A 21166-nucleotide genomic window follows, 5' to 3' on the forward strand; every position below is an offset into this window, starting at 1 on the left:
CTAAGTGGCTGCTCTGCTTAATGCCTCCGGCTCGGCCTTGGCATTTTAGTGTGAATGATAGAGAGAGCATTCCTGTAGTGCCGGCTCTCTGCCATCTTCCCCCCCCCCCCTCCGCCGGAGCGGGTGGTACTTTCCAGCGCGGCGGGCACAGGTGCCGGCGGGGCGGGGCTGCACGGAACGTTCTGGACAGCGCGCGAGGCATCGCCCCGCCCCTGCGCCAGCACCGCGTGACGGCGGCGGCGGGAAGCGCGGCAGGAGCGGCCGCGGGGTGTGAGGGGCCCCGGCGCGGCGGCGGCAGTGCGGGTGCGGGAGCACGGTGAGGCCGGTGCTCAGTGACACCCTCGCAGTCGCCGAGCGTGTTTTTTTTCCTGTGTCTGGTGCGGGCATGCTGCGTGGTGTGGTGCCCTTCCTCTCCCCCCCCCTCCCATCAGGAGCGACGGGGGCTTTGCTTGAGGCTATACATTTCTTAAACTCTTCCAATTCACTTAGTCTGTGGCTTCTTGGCTAATTCGGTCAGGCCGTCAGTGTAAGGGGGTGTAATTTCAGGTGATCTATGTTAATTGCCAACTGAGGGTGTTGTTTGGCTGTAATAGTGTTCACAAGGTGAATTTGCGTGGGAGGGAAGAGGCTGCACGTCGGGCTGGTTGCAGCCAGGATTTGTCTGGAGTTCAGTAAACACTCAAAGACATTCGTGCCCAATATTTCTATTGAAAAGGAGCAGAGTGACAGAACTGGGTTCAATTGTATCTGGTTTATGACCTGTTGGGTGGATCAAAGGCAGGTATACAGCAGCCACAACTATATGCTCCACCTGTGCAGACCTATGAAAAGATACTAAATTATCTTGTTATTCCAATGTAATCATAAATTAATAATTCCCAGTAGTTTATACCTATCTTTATCTATAATTCTTGAAGACTTGTTTACACATTCTTCCTTGCTATTCCTGTGGGTGGGCACCCTACCACAGTCCCAGAGGGACAGAAAAGGTAAGCCAGTATTCCTCCATACACCCTGAAAGTATCCAGAGGATGCACACCAAGAACTTGGCTAAAAGATTTAGTTGTGTCAGATTAGCAGGTGACTTCTGAGCATGGCAGTGTCTCCTGTGCCATCTTCAGAGACTGAAGCCATTTAAAGTATATTTGAGTGGAAGACTGGGTAACCTGGGCTTGAAACTCTTTTAGAAGATCTTCTTTCAATTTGTTTATTGGATTGGAGTTGTTCATGAAAGGTGGAATGTTGTAAGACTTAAATTAGGGTCCTCTTGACTTTGAGAAGTTGTAGCACATCCCTCAGACTTGTACGAATGCACATTGCAATACAAAATTATCTTGCACCTGAATCCTGGCTGTAACCACCCCCAAGTCCAGCCTCTGCCCCATGCAAACCTCTCTCCTCAGGGTAAGTGGCACTCAACCCAGGCAGCACAGCTATATGGAGGAAGTGGCTTGTCCCTGATGCTGTAGGCTTTGGCTTTGTGGTACGGCAGTGCTCTGCTCAGTCCTACAGGGTTAAGTTTTACCTAATTTATGGGAGACTTACAGGGACCATTACTTTGCTTTGGAGGATATAGATATTGACTTACGAATCACTCCCATTTTTACTCGTGAACAAGCAACTTTGTCTTTTGATCTACTCTTTTCCTTCCTGACCCCTCTTCCCCTTTCTTTTTTTTTTTTTGACAGTGTAAACAAGTCCCAGCAGAGTTGCTGAAATTCCTTCCGAGTGATATATTCAAGCACTGGAAAGGTAAGATCTCATTTATAAGCAGCAGTGAATGGCTTTGCGCATATCTGCCATGCGCACACCCATGATCAGTACTGGCAACATTGTGGGGTGGCAGATTTTGGTATTTCTGTTTGTATTATCAACTGTCAAACAGGGAATAGAGTCCTCCAGAAAGCTGGCGTGCTGATAGTCTGCTCTTGTCCTGTGCCACAGGAATATTTTCTGTGGCTTCTAGTAGGAAGTTTATTACGGAGCATGAAGTGCTGTGTGGTACGATGGCTTTTCTGGGTACCTTCTTGCACTAAATAATCATCTGTGGGGTTGCCTGGAACAGACGACTCAAATGATCTCTTCCTCCATATTCGGGAGTACCAGGTGAAGTCCTGAGTCAAGGGCATTTGAGTGTACAGGAAAAATGCCTTGCTTAGGCAGGAGGAAATGTTGATTAAATGTTTAGAAAAGATTGTGTGAAGACTGTTCTTTGGTTATGGTCAGGTTACTGACTCAAGCCAGACCTTGCAATGACGTATGGGCTGAATTTTGTTCTGATATTGAACTAAGTGGTCTCCTAGCAGGTGAGGAGGTGTTTCTACGTGTTTTGGGCTTTGATTTTGTGGTTCCCCCTGCCCCTGATCCTTTGTTCTTCATGAGTTAGCCTGTGGGGGCTTATTTATGGGAAACACAGATGCTTCCTAAGACCCATCTTGGGTAGGGAATATCACTTCCACATCCCAGTGGCTCCCCAGTTAGTCATCCTTGTGAGATGGGGTGCTGAAAGAGGTGACAGCAGAGTGGTTTCCATGTCTGTTAGCAGGATTTGAAGGTCTCAGATGGAAAGCTGACCAGGTCAGAACGTAGCTTCCTACCACACTTACTTTTTTTTTTTTTTTTTTTAAATGTGTGTGGAAGTGGTTGTCTACATTTGTTTTTGCAGTGAAATACTATGAAAAAGAAACAAAACTCTTGAGTTTTCTCCCCTATTCATTTGCTTGCTGCTTGTCTTTTCCTAACACCCCTTCCTCCCCAGCTTTATTTATCTCTTGATTTTGGAGAAAAAAAAGTTCAGGTGCTAATGGGCTCTAATTCTTTTTATTTGATTATACATGGAAATCATTAATAAAGAGTCTGGTTAGTCTTATTTCCTCATGTTTTACTCTTCTAGCTCTTGGGATGTCACCATTACTGTAGTTCTTCAGAGTGGCTTCTTGTCTAGGTCTGAATTTCTGGAAGCAAGTTTGTTTATCTCCCTGTGCTTTTGCAACAATGGTTCAGGGGAGTGAGGAGCTGGTGTCACTTCATAATGGTAAAATCATTTGCCTCTCCAGTCTGATTAGAGTAAGGAACCAGTGTTCATGGGGGAGCAGACTTCAATGGTGATAGTTCTAGCTGAAGATGAATAAAGTGCTTGGGGAAGTAATTTAACAATTAAGTAATTTTATGATAGACTGTTATAGCATGACATTAATAAACAGCATGAGCTTGACATACAGTAGTAGGAAAAACGACTGATTCGTAATGCTGTTATATGTTACAAGTCTAAGGATATGTCAAAATAATGTTTTCTGGCAGGAAGAAACACAAAGATCTCCTGTAGTTCATGGTGTAAGTAAAAAGATGATGCTCATAGAAAACTGTGAGGCAATGAAAAGTTTTTGTAAGGCATTAAATGAGGAAGTGAAGTGAACTCTTACCCTATGAATATGGCTCCTGCTGGAGGAGAAGCACAATCTAAATGAATAAACTTCAAAGTAATCAAAATACTTTTACGTTTTCAAACGTGTCTGAAAGTTCAGAGTTGCTGATGCCTTGGATTTTTCGTTGAAAGTATTTAAGGTGGTATGTTTTTAGGGAAGAAACAGTTGAAGGCAAGTAATTGAGTGAGAGAGATACAATGAAGTGAGTGGGAGAGAGATGTGACACAATTGAACACATTTAGGGGTTGATTCTTTTTGCTCTCTCCCTGGAGCACAAAGCTTGCAACTCAGGTCTTTGTAAGCATATAAAACTCTTGTCCCTCTTACAAAAAAAAATTAAAATAATTTTATATGCTGTGTGTAGCCCTAGTAAATTTGGGCATGTAAATTTTTATGTGCATACAGTTTTCTAGACTAGGTCTTAGACTGTAAATTCTTTCTGATTACATCTGCTTGAGTGTATATAACACCAGAAATTACCATTCTCTATATGCAGTGAAGGTTGTGAGGCTGTGTTATCTTATGCTTACTGATAGGAAATTAGTATTATTGTATGCAAATTTAGTATCATTACCCAATTTATGGGTAATAACATCTGCCTGGATAGACCTAATACAGATCCTGTTTTATAGAAATGGCACGCACCTTCCCTTTTTATTTCTGTTTCCTCTCGGACAGAAGTGCTTTCCTGTCTTATTTTATGCCAGGTGCTGCTTCCTTGTCCTCATGTCAGTGTGGCATTGGCCTTACAGCAATCCTTTGTGTTTACCCTGTTTCCTGATGTTTATATGTTCACAAAGGTCTCTCTCGCTGGCTGCGTTTGGCTTATTTTCAAGAGGGATGTCCATAATGCTGTCCAGGCTTCTGCTTAAGGAATAAGCAGATATAAGGCCTGCCTTGATTTTTCTTTGCTTCTTGCCTTTGCTGACATGCTTTCCATACAAAACGAGGCCCTGTCTGGACTTGAGGTGTTTCAGCCACTTTGAACTCCCACCTCTTCATTTTTTTCCTTCTTTATTTAGTCCAAGTGGCTTCTGAGGTGTCAACAAAACCTGCTGTTTTTTAAAATCTTTTCTGATGTAATATTTCTTTTCCCCATCTTGCCAACTATTTCTGCTTTGTCGCCTTCATCCCTTCTATGAATTTGACACCTTCGTAATTTAATCTCCCAGTCAATGTCTTGCTTTACTCGCGTCTCGAGCATGCCAATTACATTACACTTCTCCCTTACCACATGTGCTTCTAATTCACTCTATTGTCACATACCAACTCCAAGCGTTGCTACGGATCATGTTTATGGTTCAATCCTTCCTTGTTCGCTGCAAGGAGGGGGAAGTAGTAAGACGTAGTTCATTCACCCTCCCTCTGTTACCAGTGTGGGATGCTTCCTGGTGAACTGAAGAGGGTTGTATGACAAATATTTTTTTGCTAATGACCTTCACAGGGGAAAACAATCTTCCAGCTAGGAGTCTTTAATAATGGGATCAGATGTGCCAACATGTTTGGGTGCAAAAACGTAATCCGAAGTTGAAGGTTGTATTCTTTTAATGCTGACTTCTGCCATTACTTACAGTGTTATGTTCTACTGTTTGCACCAGTTGGCTGCTACAAAACAGCTGGCCATGCTGCATGGCTGCTGCTGTAAGCTGCTTTTTGAGAAGGGGAAGCAGGGTGCAAAAGATGAGGCTGCCTCTCCTGCCCTTGTTGTTAATGCAAGTTGTTCCACGTGTAGCAGAGTTGGCGAAACCAGTTTCTTACGGATTTGTTTCCAATAGCTGGGATCGCTGGTACGTAAGAGTGAACTGTGAGCGGTATATAATAAAGGCTGCAGCGTGAGTTCATCCCTCTCAGTCATGAAATAATCTCTCTTCTGTCTGGACATGTGTTTTCATGACTTGCAGGACAGACAGTTTCAGATAAATTCGATAGAGGTGTAGCAATGAATGACACAGGTTGTTGGGTGGAGCAAACAGACTTTGTGGTTGCTTAAACCTTGTTTCCCTAAGAAAACAAGCCTAAAATCAAATGCCTCTCGGTGTGGGAGGACATATGAAAAATATTTGCATAAGGAATCTACAGTCCCCTAATTGTGGCATTTTCCATGTCTCTCGAAACCATTTAAAAAGCTCCTGTAACCGCCAGCTCTGTGGCTGTGGCATACCGGCTGGTATTTCTGGCCAGCGTGGCTGCTCTGGCTGACATGGAGGTCAGGTTTCATTCACACAGCAGTATTACCCATCCTTGACAGCCTCTGGAATGATCCTGACTCTGGAAGCCTCTCTTGACTTCTGAGCTTTAGGCAATACCCCTGGAGAGCGAGGCCAAATCTATATCATGGTTCAGTTGGTGTGACTGCCAGTGTCTTGAATAACAGCTTTCTTGAGGTCACTCCAGTCTCCATGAACTAAAAATTGAGGAGAATAATTCAGGGGGTACAGGACCTGACCACGAAGGCCACAAAACGTACTGGGTAAATACTAGAGCTGGTCAGTGTGCTCTTCATGAGTAATAGCACATTAATAATACATATTGCACGTTAATAGCGCACATTTCTGTAGCTAACAATATAGATGAATGTGGCAGCTACCCCAGCTTTCTTCAGAGTTACAAGGTATTGAGTCTTCCGTGAAATGCTGTCCCATTAAGCTGATGGCAGTGTTGGATGTACCTTACAGGATGTATTTATTTTCTTACATAATTAGCACTCTCTTTCTGTGTCCTTCAGCAGTTGATTGCTTTCAACCTGGGGACTCTGCCTGTTAGGCTTGGGAGAATTCCCAGGTGTTATGCGTGTAAGAATATGGTTCTGAGAAGGTGTATTCATTTTTGAGAGTGTATCTTTTTTACTGCAGTAATAAATCTTAAGAGATAGCAAACAATGCTGATTTATATGCAACCAGATTAAAGTTTGGAAATAAGAACATAATTGGTGGCATGCCTGTCTCTTTTGATCATGTACAGTGTTCAGCTTAGGTAATGACAGGCTTATCTCTGTATTTGAAAGCCAATGCCATGTTGCATTTACAGCTTAATACAAATAAGCAGAATTCTTTTGTGCTTCACTGAGTGAGCATAATTGCTGGCAGATGTGTTTTAGGTTAGCATTCCCAAATTGCTCACTATTTACAGAGTTCCCCTGAAGCCACACTGCGGCACAAGCCTCAGGTTCGGTGATGGGAGGGTGAAGGCTACACCACTGTAATACGAACAGGCAGCGGAGTCAAGACTTTTCCTCCCTAGAAAAGCCAACGTTGCAATACACCTAGTGTCCCTCAACGCTGGCAGGCAGCCTAGATGTTCCTCATGTGAAAATGCAGCTTTGACAGTTTCTTCTATGACTTGATCATCCAGATGCTAGTCTGGTTTACTCTCGATGCCATGCTAGTGTATTTTTGGTAGTTCAGGATTACAGTAAAGTTTACAGCCTGTCATTCTGTTGTTCCACAAACCCTTTCCTGTTCTGCGATGTCACATCTTACATTAAAGTGTGGCTGTAAGAAAATCCCGTCATTTTCATTAAAACACTGCACAGGAAGAGGTCTGATCTATCGGCTTGAGTAAAGACATTGTTCCCCCGTCATGTACTTGATACAAGAGAAGTCTGAAGAAATCTGTATATTTTTATACACCAGATATCTAGGATAAGGACTGTAAAAATACCTCATTTGAGTTGAATGCTATCAGCTCCCTCTGAACGTTTTGACAAAATTGGGTGCTATAGTTCTTGCATGTCTAAAACTGCTCAAACATCTTTTCACCATCCTTCATTCCTCCTAAGCCTTCCAGCTCTTGGCGGGAGCAGAATTGGGAGTGCCAGAGTACTAACACTGAAAAGGAGGACTAGGTCTCTGGGGGTAAGATAGCTTAACCCTTTCCTGAGCTGCCCACGGTGTCACAGAATAGCCTGTATCCCTGGATAAAAAAAATCTCCAATTCTTTAATATTCAAGACCCCAATTTGAACCTGAGCCCACAGGGAGCACAGGCAATATGGAAGCAAAACTGCATCATGAGTAGTTTTGAGGGTGAAGGCATTCTCATCAGGCTGGGTTCGTATGAAGTCAGTATATAACTACGGCTGCTTAATTTCTAAGACAGTTGGTGAAAGTACCCTAAAATAGGTTGATTTCACAAGTGAAACGGTGTTCTGTGACCAAGCTGTGGAAGCTCTCCCGCTTAGTTTGCGGCTTCCTCAGATGTAGTCGTGCCAAAGCTGGGTCGAGTCTCATTCCTTTAGAAACCTTGCCTGGGACAGAGGTAGAGAGAAATGGCCACCGTTTGAATTTTCAGAGCAGTGCCTTGCACAAAAAGTGTGCTGGGGTTCGTTCTGCAGTAAAAACAAGATTAGCTGGATTAATAGCACAGTTCTTCAGGAGAGAGGATAATGGATATATGCATCAACCAAGGAAAGATCCATATGTGTCGATCTTATATATAAATATGCAAGCTGGAAGAGTAATAAGAAGAACTTGCTTAACATATTTGTGTTAGAGATGAAATACTCTGAGCTTGGGGACAAATTGGATGTAGGTCTTGTCAGTATACCAATGTATCAGGCTGCCTCTGAAAGCACAGCTTTTCTGTGAGGAATTGCTTGCATTTCTGTAATGTTGGCCCATGGTGATGCAAATAGCCCAAAGAAATACAGACGTATTCTGTAAGTTTTCATACAAAATGGGGCATTTTCTTTACTATGAAGAACAGTACACCTTCTTTCAGCTGCTGAAGCTGAGCCCTTCAATGTCAAGTACAAGTCTGAAACAACTTTTTATGGTTGACTTGTAAACTGCAGGAGATGCTTCTAATCATAGTGGCGCTCTCTGGTTTAGGCAGACACAACGTGAAATTTGCTGCTATAAATAGAGTTCTTCCACACTTGTTTTCATAAGGATGATGTTGCATGCAAAGCTTAACCTCAGCATCAGTTTGGAAAAAAATAACTGTGGTGCTTAGCTGCTGAGGGCAACCTTAGCTTTTTTACAATTGATAGTTATTTCCCAGCTTTATTACATCACCTCCATTGGTGCTGCAAGATTAATATAGGAAATTCTGTGCAAATACGCTCAATCAAGAAGCCATTGTGTCACCGTGAGCTCTTAAAGATGTTCATTGCAATGCAGCATAATTGGCAAGGTCACCATGGAACAAACCTCCGTGATTTATAAGTTACAAATATGAAGTCTTTAGGAAAGTTGGAGTACTTTACAGGTCACCTTTATTTTTCCTACCACAGATGCCTTGCCTCACAGGATTCCTTTATGTCACTAGTATTATTGACGTGAATAAAGAAGTCACTGTACGTTTAGCTGAGTAGAATATTTGATATAGTTTGGGGGGGTTTGCCTCAAAAGAGGGAAATTGAAGAAGCACCAAATAAAATACGAATGCTTAATTAAAATGAATGGGGGTGTAAATTTTGCTGGAAAGAATGCATTTAATCAACAGACAGCACAGAGAGCTGGGATTTATTTCTGTTGTAGTAAAATTACACATCTTCCCCAGGATGTGTTGCCATTGTGCTGGTGGCAGTATACAATGTACAGGATGAAACAGTGCTCGCCTGGAAGAGCGTACTGTCTGACTGGAAAAGAGCAGGAGAACAGAGGTGATGGTATTTACACTTGAAAAATAGGAAGCCGAGGCCTGGAAGAGGTAAATGAATTAGCCAAAGTTAAACAGAAAGTTTGTAGTCAACGAGAGAACTGGGAGCAGATCACCTGCATCTCAGCCAAGGCTTTGGCCAAAAGCTCATTCTCCTTCTTGATAAATGCACTTTTATTGGTAGTAGAACAAAACATAACTTTTCATTTACGTAAGATATATTTTCATTCTTTTTAGGAATTGAATAAATCAGAATTTAATAATGAGCGCACAGAAATTCATCCCATGCTCTTGCAAAATTTTCCTTCAGTCCCCTCACTACCAAATTCAGTTTTTGAGTTCTGTAAATCATTCTTAGAATTGGCAGTCAGTAGAAATGGGGTGAGAAATGTACCACCACCTTCTTCAGGTTGTAAAAGAAACAGCCCATGGAGAAAGCCGGGACAGGGAGAATTCAGAGCACTGCGATGATGCCAGCCAGCTCCTTAGACACCAGGATATCTAACTGTCTGTTTTGAACTTAGCTCCTTTCCTTTTGAAATTCCAGGTACTGATTATTGAGCAGATCTGCTCATTTCAGCAGATCTGCTGAAAATTCTGTATTAATAATTTGCTTTTATCTTGAAACCAACTTCTTGCAAAAAAAGCATCACGTTTTCACCAGCTCTAGAGTTGATTGAAATATGCAAACTAAAAACCGTCCGTGTTAGAACTTGTGGAAACTTGAAACTGTTGTGAGCGTTGAGAATTTTTGAAAACGTGTGGCTTCTTCTACTTCGTATCATACAATTGAGGATTTTTCTGATTTTTTTTTTTTTTTTTTTAAAGTAATGACTTCTATTTCTGATGGCTATTGCAAATAGCTATGTTGTAGTTTTGGCCAAGTTTGTCAAAGACCCCAGACTTACAAACACAGTCTGCAATTTAAACGTATATAAGAAGGTTCAAATACTTCTGTACCATATTCCTAGAAAAACAGACCTAGCAAAGCCAGTATGAAATTTTAGTCTTAAATATATTATAAGTGCTGCTGGTAATGCTGCCTGTAATTAAGCTTGCCTCACATTTCCCATTATAAGACCCTGTTTTCAGTGGCATATAACTTTGCCAAATTTTAACTGTTTGGGCTGAAACTTTCCATGCTGAATGTCTGCCTCAGATGAATTGTTTGGAAAGCTTCAACAAAAAATGGTTTCACCATTTCTGGGAATGAAATTAAGAGAAAAATATTTTCTTTTGCCCATGCAAACTTAATTCTGGCATTTCCTAAGTTTTGAGTGCTTGGGTCTGTAGCCTTGATGTTTTTGTATATGTATGTTTACATTTACTTCAGGAAAGGAAAGTTTATAAAATAATGCCTACATGGATATATTTGGATAGCTAGAGAACTTTTAACTTGACATGAAAACTGTAAATAATTTACTTAGGTTGGAAACAATCTAATTACATTGATTTATTGTTTGTCCTTGGGCAAATTGCTCGAAGCCTGATTTCAACAGGCCCATCTTTCTTAAGGGACTGCTGGACTATGGATTAGTTTTAAGATTGGTCTCTCAATCTAACTCTTATTTCAGTTCTTAGATACGAAGTATGGCTGATGCTCTCCTCCTCCACAGTTTGCTGCCAGGCTGAATTAAAGTTTACGGGGCATTTTGATTTGAGTTGTTGGAATACACCCCGATGTCACCCAAGTCACCCAAATCTATTTCAGTAGCAGGCTTGATCTTTAGCTGCTGGAAGTGAGGTTGTCTTCTGCACTACCCTGTGTGTCTCCAGATACTGAGACCATCCAGAAACCTAATTTTAGTTGGATCTCTGATGATTTCTAATAGCCAAAATTTGACTTGCTATTCCCTAAGCCTCTTGCTTCTCCAGAGAAAGAAGTTAAAGGAATATCCCAAAGCTTGGACTTAATAAAATGGGAAGGAAAGAGAAACTGTAATAAGCACTCAAAATGCTTTGGAAAAAGATTGGTTTTTTCTAGATGCATATAAAATGGAGAGGAGAGGTGAGATGTCAGCCACCATTACTGCATGTACAATAGTGCAGTTTTGTTCTGCTGCCTGCAAACTCCTTAAACAAGGAGGGATGAACTCTCTTGCTTTTGAAAGACAGCTTAGCTGTTGTTTCTGCTTATTGTGAAAGGATGTTGATATCTATCCTGAAAGAAGGACACTATTGGGAAATACTGCCTGTATCAACAGCAGACCCATGCTTCAGAAATTGCCATGTGATGCCAGAGTCCTCAAAAACTGCTGTCCCATACACAGGTTATTTAGATACACGGCTACTGGTGATGGAAACTTTAGGATATCTTCATGTTTTGTGGCTTTTACCATAGATGATTGTTCATTGTTTGTTTGTCATTGCTCACTTATCCAAAATATTTCAGAGAACTGTGTCTTCCACCAAAGCAAAGTTTGTCATTGAGGCTTGGTCGGATTCCTTCATATTTTAAATCGAGAGTTTTGCTGGCTTACATTTGGGAAATGGCAAAAATCCCAGGAGTATTTTGTATCGTGGCTTCTAGGAACCACAGCAGACTGCTGGGACCATTTCCATTAGCCTGGGCTACGGAAGAAGAGTCTTTGAAGTTCTTACAGTTTAGGGAGGGACGCAAAGGGTGAAGACCATGAGACACAGACGTGAAAAGCCTTGTTCGGTGCTATGTTAACTGGTCATGGCAGGGATGGGACCCTCCCCACCACCCTCCTTTTGCTGTGGACTGAAGAGACCTAGCTGGTACACAGAGGGTGTTTGTAGAAAAGCATTGGGTGGATAGTTGTTCGACTTATTGAATAAATTTGAACAAAACCACAGTTGGTTAGTTTCACTAACAACAGGCGAAAACAAAAAATAGTTTGGAGAATGCAGTTGTGTGTGTGTATGGCTTCATCCTGCGGAGCAGAGAGATGCTGGGGCTCCTGGGTGCTTGCTGTTTTGGAAGCTGTTCAGAGACTGACAGTGTAACCCCTGACAGGTCAGATGATCTAGTTATGTGTGGACACAGTTATTTTAGTGGTACCCTCAAGGTAACCTCTGGTTTTGTTGCATATTTGACTTTAATTACTGGATAGAATTTTTTTATGGAAAAAAATGTTTCTGGTTGAAGTATTTGTGAAGTAATTAAGATGGATTTTTTTTTTGTTTTTGTTTTTGAAGAGGAGAGTTGTTGGGGAATCAGACAGGTGTGTAAATTATATCATTTGTTGTGTTAACATTATTATTGCCAGGGGTTTTTAGTTGCACAGCCCAGGAAATTCTTTTGGGGGGGGGGGGAAAAAAACGGTGCCAGCTTGATACATTTTTCTGTATTATTGGCAAGAGCTGTGACAACAATGAAATCACTTTCTGTCCCTGTGCTGCAGGCCTAAGGCAAGACTTTCTTCCTTTCACAGCTTCTTGTGTACTTAGCTCTAAGTAAAATTAACTCTAAATAAATGTAGTTTGATCAAAAGAACATGCATCTCTGTAAATTACCTTAACTCCCTCCTGAGGCTAATAACGGCTGCCCTCAGACAGAATCGGTGCAGTCCTCCGTCTTCTAATGGTGGCCATTTTCCATTAAAAAAAGACTTTGCTCCAGCCTATCAAGGAAGGAATTACCAGAGGACTATAAACTGCATTCCCACTTCAAAGGCTTTTGAGCTAACTTGGATTAGACTCCCGTCTTGAATGCTCTCCTGTGGAAGGGCTCTATCCAGCAGCTAACAAGCTTGGCCCCATTATGTCTCTGAACTCGGTCCCTCAAAGATGGGAGTGGTGGTATATACCGAAGGGGAAGTTGTTTGCATAGCATTTCTCTTGAAATGTTGTCTCCGTCTCACTCTGTTCCTAAACCACGTGTGCATTCTTTCTAATTACATTTCAATGGATGTGGTATTTTCCTTCGCTTCCTCTCCTGAAGGAGTGTTGACGTGCTATTAAACAGCTGCTTTGTTCTGCTCCAGAGATGGGTGCCCTTTTGGTGTGGCTGAAATAACTCCTGCCAGCCTACATCTTGTAGGAAGCTGTTGGGGTTGCTCAGGACCAAGTTCACAGAGCAGCAGTGTGTCTGTGCGGCAGGTGAGCTGGAAAGGTACTTTGTCGTGTACGTGGGGTTACACGTCCAACGTGTATCTGTTACCGCTGTCGGAACTTGTTGTACAGCTTTTGTTCTCAATTCAACAAAATACTGAAGCAATTCTATACCTTTACTTATTGAAGCTCAAATATGTAACTAAAAACCTGTTGTACTGAATAAGACCCTTAAGAAATTAGGCTTTCTTCAAGAATATTTCTTGGAATGAGTATGACAGGGAAGTCAGCTTCATAGTAATTGTATATACCAGTGGTCTGCATACATTGTAGTCCTTGCTTTCCTTTCCTACCTGCTACGTCCTTTGTAGGCTCAGCACAAAAATGATCTTTCACTCTTATTTCTATGGTTATCCAAGTCTGGAATACTGCCATAATGTAAATGATGTCTACAGTCTTGATGGGCTTCCAATTAATGTCCTGCTTCTGCAGTTGAATCTTTTGAGGAGTATCTCTGTTGATCACACAACATCCTTTTGGGAAACTGGCTACCGAGAGTGTATTAATAGGGGAGTTTACAATATTCTATCAAGGCAATGATTTAACACTAAATAAAAAGTGTTCCTATATTAAAATTAAAGTAGTGTCATGTTTTGAGTTTTACAGTGTACTTAAGTGCTGCTATGATCTTTTTGATTACCATCATACCAAAGATCACACAAGAAAGAAGGCACTGCAGAAGTTGAAGATGGGTTAAAGGTGGGCATCATGTGCTGATTTCCCCAGAAGACTCTCCTTCAGTGTGTGGAGAACTAATTTCAATATTCATCTATTTTCATTGTGACATAATTACTCAGTAATTTAGTTGCTTCGTTCAGTTTATAATTTGTTAAATTGTTTTGGATTATGCTTCCAGAAGGGGAGGGGAAAACCTGAATTAAAGTATATGAGGGAAAAAAGTATTGGGATCTAAAACAAAAAAGAAAAATATGAATCAAGAAATAATTGTGTTTATAAAGGGTTTGAAGAAGCTCTTCCCTGCTGCTGTGATCCAGTGCTGTTGTGAACTTCAGGGTTTCTTCTGGTGTGAAGATACCGACAGTGGTTTTGACAGGCTGCAGTGGTGAGATCTGGGCCGCTTTGGTAGAAGTCCTGCTGACTTTCCGAGGTCAGGATCTTTCTTTCCTAACGCTGTCAGTTTCTCCTCTTGGTTCCTCAAAAACTTGCACCGGTTAGTCTCAGAAAAGTGTTTTCTCAGGCAGTCACTCTCTGCTGCATGAATCCGACTGCTCCCAAACATTGCCAGAATTCCCATGAGATTGATGATGTTTGCCAGGCGTTGGCTGATGTTGTGATGTTGATCAAACCCGTGACAATGTTTATATTATCTGTCAAGTGGTTCACCTTGTTTAATAACATCTGCTAAACGTTTTGGGATGTTAATGTGTTGACCAAGGACCCGAGGAGTTCTGCAGTATACACCAGCTGGTTGGCCATGTTTGCGGTGTCCACCGTGTGGTACAGCTCGCCTATGGGCATGTCTTTATTTCTGATGCTACTCCAGACTCTGTGAGATTACTCGCATGGGATTATACCAGTGACGGGTTTGGTACGAAACGTCTGTAGAGATTGTGATGTCTGTAGGGAAGTTCTCTCTAGGTAGGGGATTTTTTCCCTTCTGGTAAAGCTAAATAGCTGTTAATTAATCCCTGAATTGGTGTGTCACTTTGTTTTTGAAAGGATTGACTGCCCTTTTACTTAAAGTATTGAACTCAACCTTGGGACCTGTAAAATTAACTTGTGTGTTTTCTTCAACCTTGATTAAATTGCTTTAACTCTTTGTGCCTCACTTCTTTTCCATATGCATTAGAGACTCTTAAGACCTTCAGAACATAGTTTCTATCGTTTGTATAGTGCCAAGTGTGGTGGAGTCCTGGCTGAAGTTATATTCTCTGGAAGCTACCCATACTTCACGTATTCAGCCTCCAGCACACGCTTTCTACTCTGAGCTGGTTGGTGTAGAGAAACACTGTGCACCGTTAGTTTTGTGTAAATAATTCCTGTGCCTTACGGAGCTTGTACAGCAATTTAAGACCCTTGTGACCCTTTTTATATAAAAACATTATTACAATCTATAAGGATACTAATGCTGACTTTAGTCACATTGAGCCCAGAGGTAGAAGTCACGCCAGTAAGCAGGGGAAAAACGGGTATGAGATTTCAGTCAACTAGGAGAACAGCAAAACTGTCTTTTTTTAATAGCTATTATACAGTATCTGGCCACACATGCTGTGTGTGAAGTATAATATAAATATAATCCTTGTGCATATCTCACAGCAGAATGATACTCAGTGTGGTGTGAAACCTTCAGAGATCTTCATCTTTCTAGATGTGCCGATTGGGGTAGGTTCATTAGGCTTCAAGATATGCTAGTATACAGCAGAAGGTGCTTGTATGAAACAAGCTTTCCATTAAATATATAGAGAAATATCTAACTTGGGGAATAGCACCATTGTTCTGAAATCTAGCATTCTAGCTCTGGTCTGCTTTAAGAAATGGCGGTGTCCCGTCAAGGTGAATGTGAATTACACACACATGTCTGACAGTGGAAACTTGTTCTCAAGTTTTCTGGCAGCATCTCCTGAGTATATGAATCTTAACTCAATCTTTTTTCCATAAGTGGGAAATACTATTTCATTCTTTCAGGTTTCTTTTGTTGTATGTAAAGCTGTGTTTTCAATTTCATAACTTCCTTCTTAAATTCTCAAAAAAGAGCAAAACAAGCGAACAGTAGCTTTCAGGATCACTTTTTTTTTTTTTCTCCTGAGGGCTTTTTTCTTGACTGAAAGCTTCTGAAACTTATTTTGTTGCAAGCACTGGGGCCTGATTTTTCAGCTTTTTCGTAGTCATGTATTTTTAGGCTATTAATTTCTTGGGTACAAATCTTTGCAAGTGCAATTTATTAGATGCCTGAGGAATGGATTGCACCTAGAAATCATGTACTTTAGCCATGCAGGTGATGAAAATTTGTCTAAAACCTAGCCTACCATGCCATCATTCAGTAGCTGGACAGAAGCCCGCCTACCTCCTCACTGGGCAGCAGCTCCTCATAGGAAACTGCAAGAGTCAGAACATGCCTTTGATCCTTCATTTCTTCTGCAAGTGAGAAGTAATGCTTTGGATGTAAAATACATTGCTTGAAGAACAGCACAAAATGCTTCACAATATTTAATAATTTGTTGTGGGAGGAAAAGTGAGAACAGAGATCATTGTGGCGGTAACTCTTGACTGCACTAATTTAATTTTTCGTAGTCTTTGACTTACTGTTCCAGGGACCGTCTGATAGTCCCGTTTGTATGGAGGAAAAACGTATTGGTTGTGCCAGGGGCACGAGATGTATAATTAGGTTTAAAAATGCAGTATCCTTCCTCTCTGTAAAGCTGCTGCTGATACCCTGTCCCAGTTTCTTGGTTCCCAGTTCAGAGTGCGTTACCAGGTCTTGCTCTGACGCACCAATTTACTCCCAATAACTGCTTTATTGGGTTTATAAACTATTTTTCTTAACTCCATAAAACTAGGGCTTGACTTACAGGGTGCTGGTTTTACAGTTTTAGAGCTTGTGCAACATAAAAAAAATGACATTTTTACCATGACATCCTCATTTTACATGAGCTGCAATGCCTTACGTAGCACAACTGCAAGGTTCCTTCTGAAAGTAACGATCCCCAGCTCATACCTGTGAAAGACTTAAAGCAAGTATTTAGGCATTGCTGGGATCCATGACATAATAAGAAAAACTTTCAACTTTGCTGACAGCAGTCTTTTCTTTGGCTCTTGAAATGCAGGAGATAGAGGTAAGAACTGATGGAACCGGCCTATTCCTCCCCCTCCCACGAGAGCTCTGTAGAATTCAGCAGCTCGGAAATGGCAGCAGCGCGTTGCAACCCAGCGGTGCTTTTGCTTTGCACGAGTGTGCTCTGAATGGTGCTGCCGTGCGTCTCAGCTGGCAGCCTAAGGTAGCTCTGCTCTCTGGGCCACAGAGAGCAAATTACTGCAAATTCCAAAATTACTGGAAATTTTACCTGCTGCTTCTGTTGTTTTGTAATTGTGCATTTCCTCTGGTGAGAGGAGAACTGTTGGGTTAATTTCTTTCTTGCATAGTAGCAGGTATTTGTTCACTGCCTACCTTTTTCTTACAGGAAAAACAAGCGAAAGGTGGTAATAGTGAGCTGGAAAGTCAGCCTCTGATCTCCAGCTAAAAGCTGGTCATCAAAAACGCTACGTACGGAATTTGCAATGCTGCGTGCCTGCTGTTGGTAGAAACAAGAGGTGAAAAACTCGCTTTGGAAAGCATCAAACTAATTTCGAGCTCAACAATTTCAGTAGGAATCTGGGTGTGTAGTCCTAAAACGGTAATGCTCTCTAAGGCGGTCTAATAAAAGATGCTTACGTCTCCCTGCAAACTTTGCTTCCGCGGTTCCCTAGAAGGATTCAGCAGCGCTGCTAATAGAATGCATCAGGCTTAACAAATTACTTTCACTGCATCAGGTGGGTGCAGAATGGCAGCTGCGTTCCCGAGGGACCATCGCATTGCATTGACGGTTGAAACTTGGCCTCTAAAAAAAGCACAAATTGTACCTGGCGTTGATAGATTGAAGACACAGTCATCTTGACAAACTTTCGGGCTGCTAACATGAGGAATGGGCCTAACTGTTTTTTAATCACAGATTTTTAAAAAGAATCCTAGAAATATATTACATTGGCTTACATTGTTGACATAAAGAGATTTTGTCCATTATAAAGAAAGAAGCTTAAACTGCAAAGCTGATCTTGAACTTTAGTTTAGATTTAGAAAAGGATTTCTTTTTATTATTTTTTAAAAGAAAAATAATGTGGGATAATAGAGAGCACTATAAAAATGCAAAGACTAAAAAACAGCAATCTCGTAAGAGTAGGAAATGTCTGCTAGGAAATACTTTTCAGCTCAACTTGAGATGTCATGTCCTTAACTTAAGGCAGACATTTAACATGAAATGATGCAAAAGGTCCTTGCTTTCATGTTTACTTAGAGGTGCTCCTTGCTGAAACTGCTGCTCCCATTCTTTCATCTAAATCCAGGCGGCAGCTTACTCAGATCATGGAGTATTTTCAACCTCAGTAATTCATCTTGCCCTTCTCAAACAGAGGAGGAGGTCCCGTGCTCTGGCCATCTCCTGTTTTGCAGAGCGCAGTGGATGTTGCTGAGATGTCCGGTGAGGAGGCTGGGTGGAGCAGGACAGGCTTCCCGAGCAAATGGGCGTTTCCCATCTGTTCAAAGGTTTGGCTTTTCTCCTGATGGAAATCCCTTGCATTGCAATGCAATCCAATCCGGTGCATAACTGTCTTTGCAGTTGGAAAGCTTTTTCTAGTTTACATCTTTATGATTCTCAGTAGCTTTATCTTGTCATTTTGAGAAAAACTGCAATGTAAATGGAACCCTCTTTTAGGAGTCAGCAATTTGTTTTAATGAAACTGACTTTAGCGTATATCTGACAAATATTTCTGCTTTTACTGATGTGATTCTGCTGTATTTCCACATTCTGCATGCTACTTGAATATCCAAAGTGAAAGCAAAGTAGATAATTTGTTTTATCCTGTAAGTACTTGAAGACTAATACAGTGTCTCTTAGTCTTTTTTGTTCTAAACAACTTCAGTTTTTCTGGTGTTTCTTCAGACACTGTTTCTGACATGTCTGTTCATTATATAGTCTTGCAGTTTTATATTTTTGAGGAGGAGTTTTCAAAGCAGTATATAGTATCTGAGCTGAGATCTGTCTGATGCTGAATGCAGTACATGTCTCTCACTCTACCTTTTCATTTATATGTACATTTTTCTCTGCACTATGGTGTTGCTGCCTGATGTTCAGGTTCTTGGCTTGTAATTCCACTATTTGTATGTTTGGTATCAGGCACGAGGTATTCCCAGTTTCTGGTTTCTGCAACTGATTATTCTTGACTCAGATTAAATCTTGCGTTTTTCCATATTCAGTTGAATCCCTTTTTTTCCCTTCCCCAAACCATTTCTACAATTTTTCTCTCCACTTTGCATAGTAATCCTCTCCACTCCGTTTGCAATGCTGTCTGGGTTAGCATTAGCTGTGTGTTTAAGAAGCATACTACCTATTCCATCGTTTGAGTTATTTAAGAAAATACTGAATAAATCGTAGCTGGGACAGAACCAAGCAGAGCCTGGCTCAGCGCAGGAAACAGCAATACCAGCTTCGTCAGTTTGATTTTTGTTTTTTCCACCCAGCTTTGCACGTACATCGAGACGAAATGTCCTGAAAGGCAGCATCAAAGCATTACTACATCAGGATACTCCTGCTCCTGTCCTTGTCGCCCCGTCTACCGCTTTTGATAATTTAGGGCATAAACGACATCTGCTGCTTTTCCCCAGTCTACGTAACCTGTCTGTCTGCTGTTGAAGGAAGTCGACTGCTCTGACGTGGTTTGCTCTCGAGAAACCCATGTTGGCTATCAGTCATCTCTGTCTCTTGCTTAAAATGTTTGTGTAATGATTTGTTGCAGCATTTTTCCAAGAACTGAAGCTAAGTGAAAAGGCAATTGCAGCAGTCTCTGAAGCTTTCAGATGCTAAGCGTACCCTATGATGCGATGCACCTGGGGCAGTTCAGCTGTAACAGTGGATCCGTTTATGTGCCCTCTAACTCTTCTTTCCCAACGCTAACGTGAAATTGTACCTATTTGATGCTGGGTTGTCCGACTCCGCCATTATTACCTTCTCAAACTGGTCACTTGGGTTTTGTGGGGAATACATCTAATTAGCTAAACCATGTTCCAGATAACAGAGTCTCCAGCAAAACGCTGGGACTAATAGGAGGCATTTACTGTGTAACATGAAGTGTACAGAACTTACTGTAAGTTTATCTAGTGCAGCTTTTGGCCTTTTGTCACTGCGTGTTATCGTTGTTTTGTGTTTAAAAACAAAAGTTACAAATAGTGACAAAATGGTTTTGTTAATTAAAAATTGTTTTGTAGAATTAAATAGCCTTTCTTTCAAGGCTGTAGCAGTTCCTGACACCAGTCGGTGCCGTGTTTCTCTGCAGTGGTTGAAATATGTCAGGCAGGTGTTTCAAAAGTCCTTATGCTGCAGGGAAATATACTCTGATGTAATCTGCCTAATTTGACTCTTTGAATTACTTTCAAGAACACTTGCTGTTTGTAATGGAAATAGCTCACCAACCACTTCAGAGAGGACTTTGTAATGTGAGCTGGTAAAACTCTGCAGGTGTAGTGGGTTTTTTATTTTATTTAACATCTTAGGTTTGTTTACTTTAATGTGTTACTGAAAAAGTGACATAAAAGTGGTTTAACAAGTCATTTTTCATTTGAAAAATGTTTTTTTATTAACAAAGTTAACATCCAGTATTCTGCAACAGAGCTACCGACTCCAGGAAACCACATTTTGCCCAGGAGAGTATGTTTCCTGAGGCTGAAATTCCCCAAAGGCTTTTGTTTGGGATTGTACATACCTGAGGCGTTTTGGCATAAGCATCCATTAAAAAAATGGGAAATGGTGTTTTCCTTGCTAATTCTTGGCTACCGAATGGAGGTTACTGAAAGCCCTCTGTTTTACCAAAGCTCTGCTTTAATTTAATTTTTTCCCCCAATGTAAGTTTATGAATTAAACTGGGTTTGCCTCAGGAAAAAAATCCCGAGATGTCAGAGTTCACCATGTAAACTATGGAGTTAAGCAGCTGTACTTGACCAAAGGTTATATTTTTTGAGCAAATGGTCATTTAGAGAAGTAGAAAAAGAGTCTGTGATACTAACTTGAAAATGATGTTCAACACACAACGCCACGGTAGTAGCAACACGGAAACCCATTTAAGCTGTGAAGAAACCAGATGAAAACTGATAATGACCAGCCAGTATAGCCATCAGTTTCCAGTACTGCTTCATCGTGCCAGTGAAAATTTATTCCTGGTTTGATTAGTGTATTAGTTAACTTTATTGGCATGTACGCTGTTAAGGCTATGCTGCAGTAGAGAGAAAAACAAAATCACGTGTGCCATTTCAAGGAGGTGCTGTTTTACATGGTATTTAGTTGTGGGACTTAGCAGGGA

The 21166-nt window shown here is 41.2% G+C and overlaps 1 long non-coding RNA gene across 1 annotated transcript in view; it reads left to right on the forward strand.

The window, feature by feature from the left end:
- The first annotated feature begins 218 nt into the window (after positions 1–218).
- LOC148055532 (uncharacterized) overlaps positions 219–21166 on the forward strand; it is a 47554-nt gene continuing 26606 nt past the window's right edge. Inside the window, exons 1-2 of the long non-coding RNA XR_015705316.1 lie at positions 219–316; positions 1689–1752. This is a non-coding gene — a long non-coding RNA (uncharacterized LOC148055532). The remainder of the gene's footprint in view (positions 317–1688; positions 1753–21166) is intronic.

This window comes from Nipponia nippon, unplaced genomic scaffold (assembly GCF_047370975.1).
Source record: "Nipponia nippon isolate SJK-2023a ecotype South Korea unplaced genomic scaffold, ASM4737097v1 scaffold_21, whole genome shotgun sequence".
Lineage (NCBI taxonomy): Eukaryota > Metazoa > Chordata > Aves > Pelecaniformes > Threskiornithidae > Nipponia > Nipponia nippon.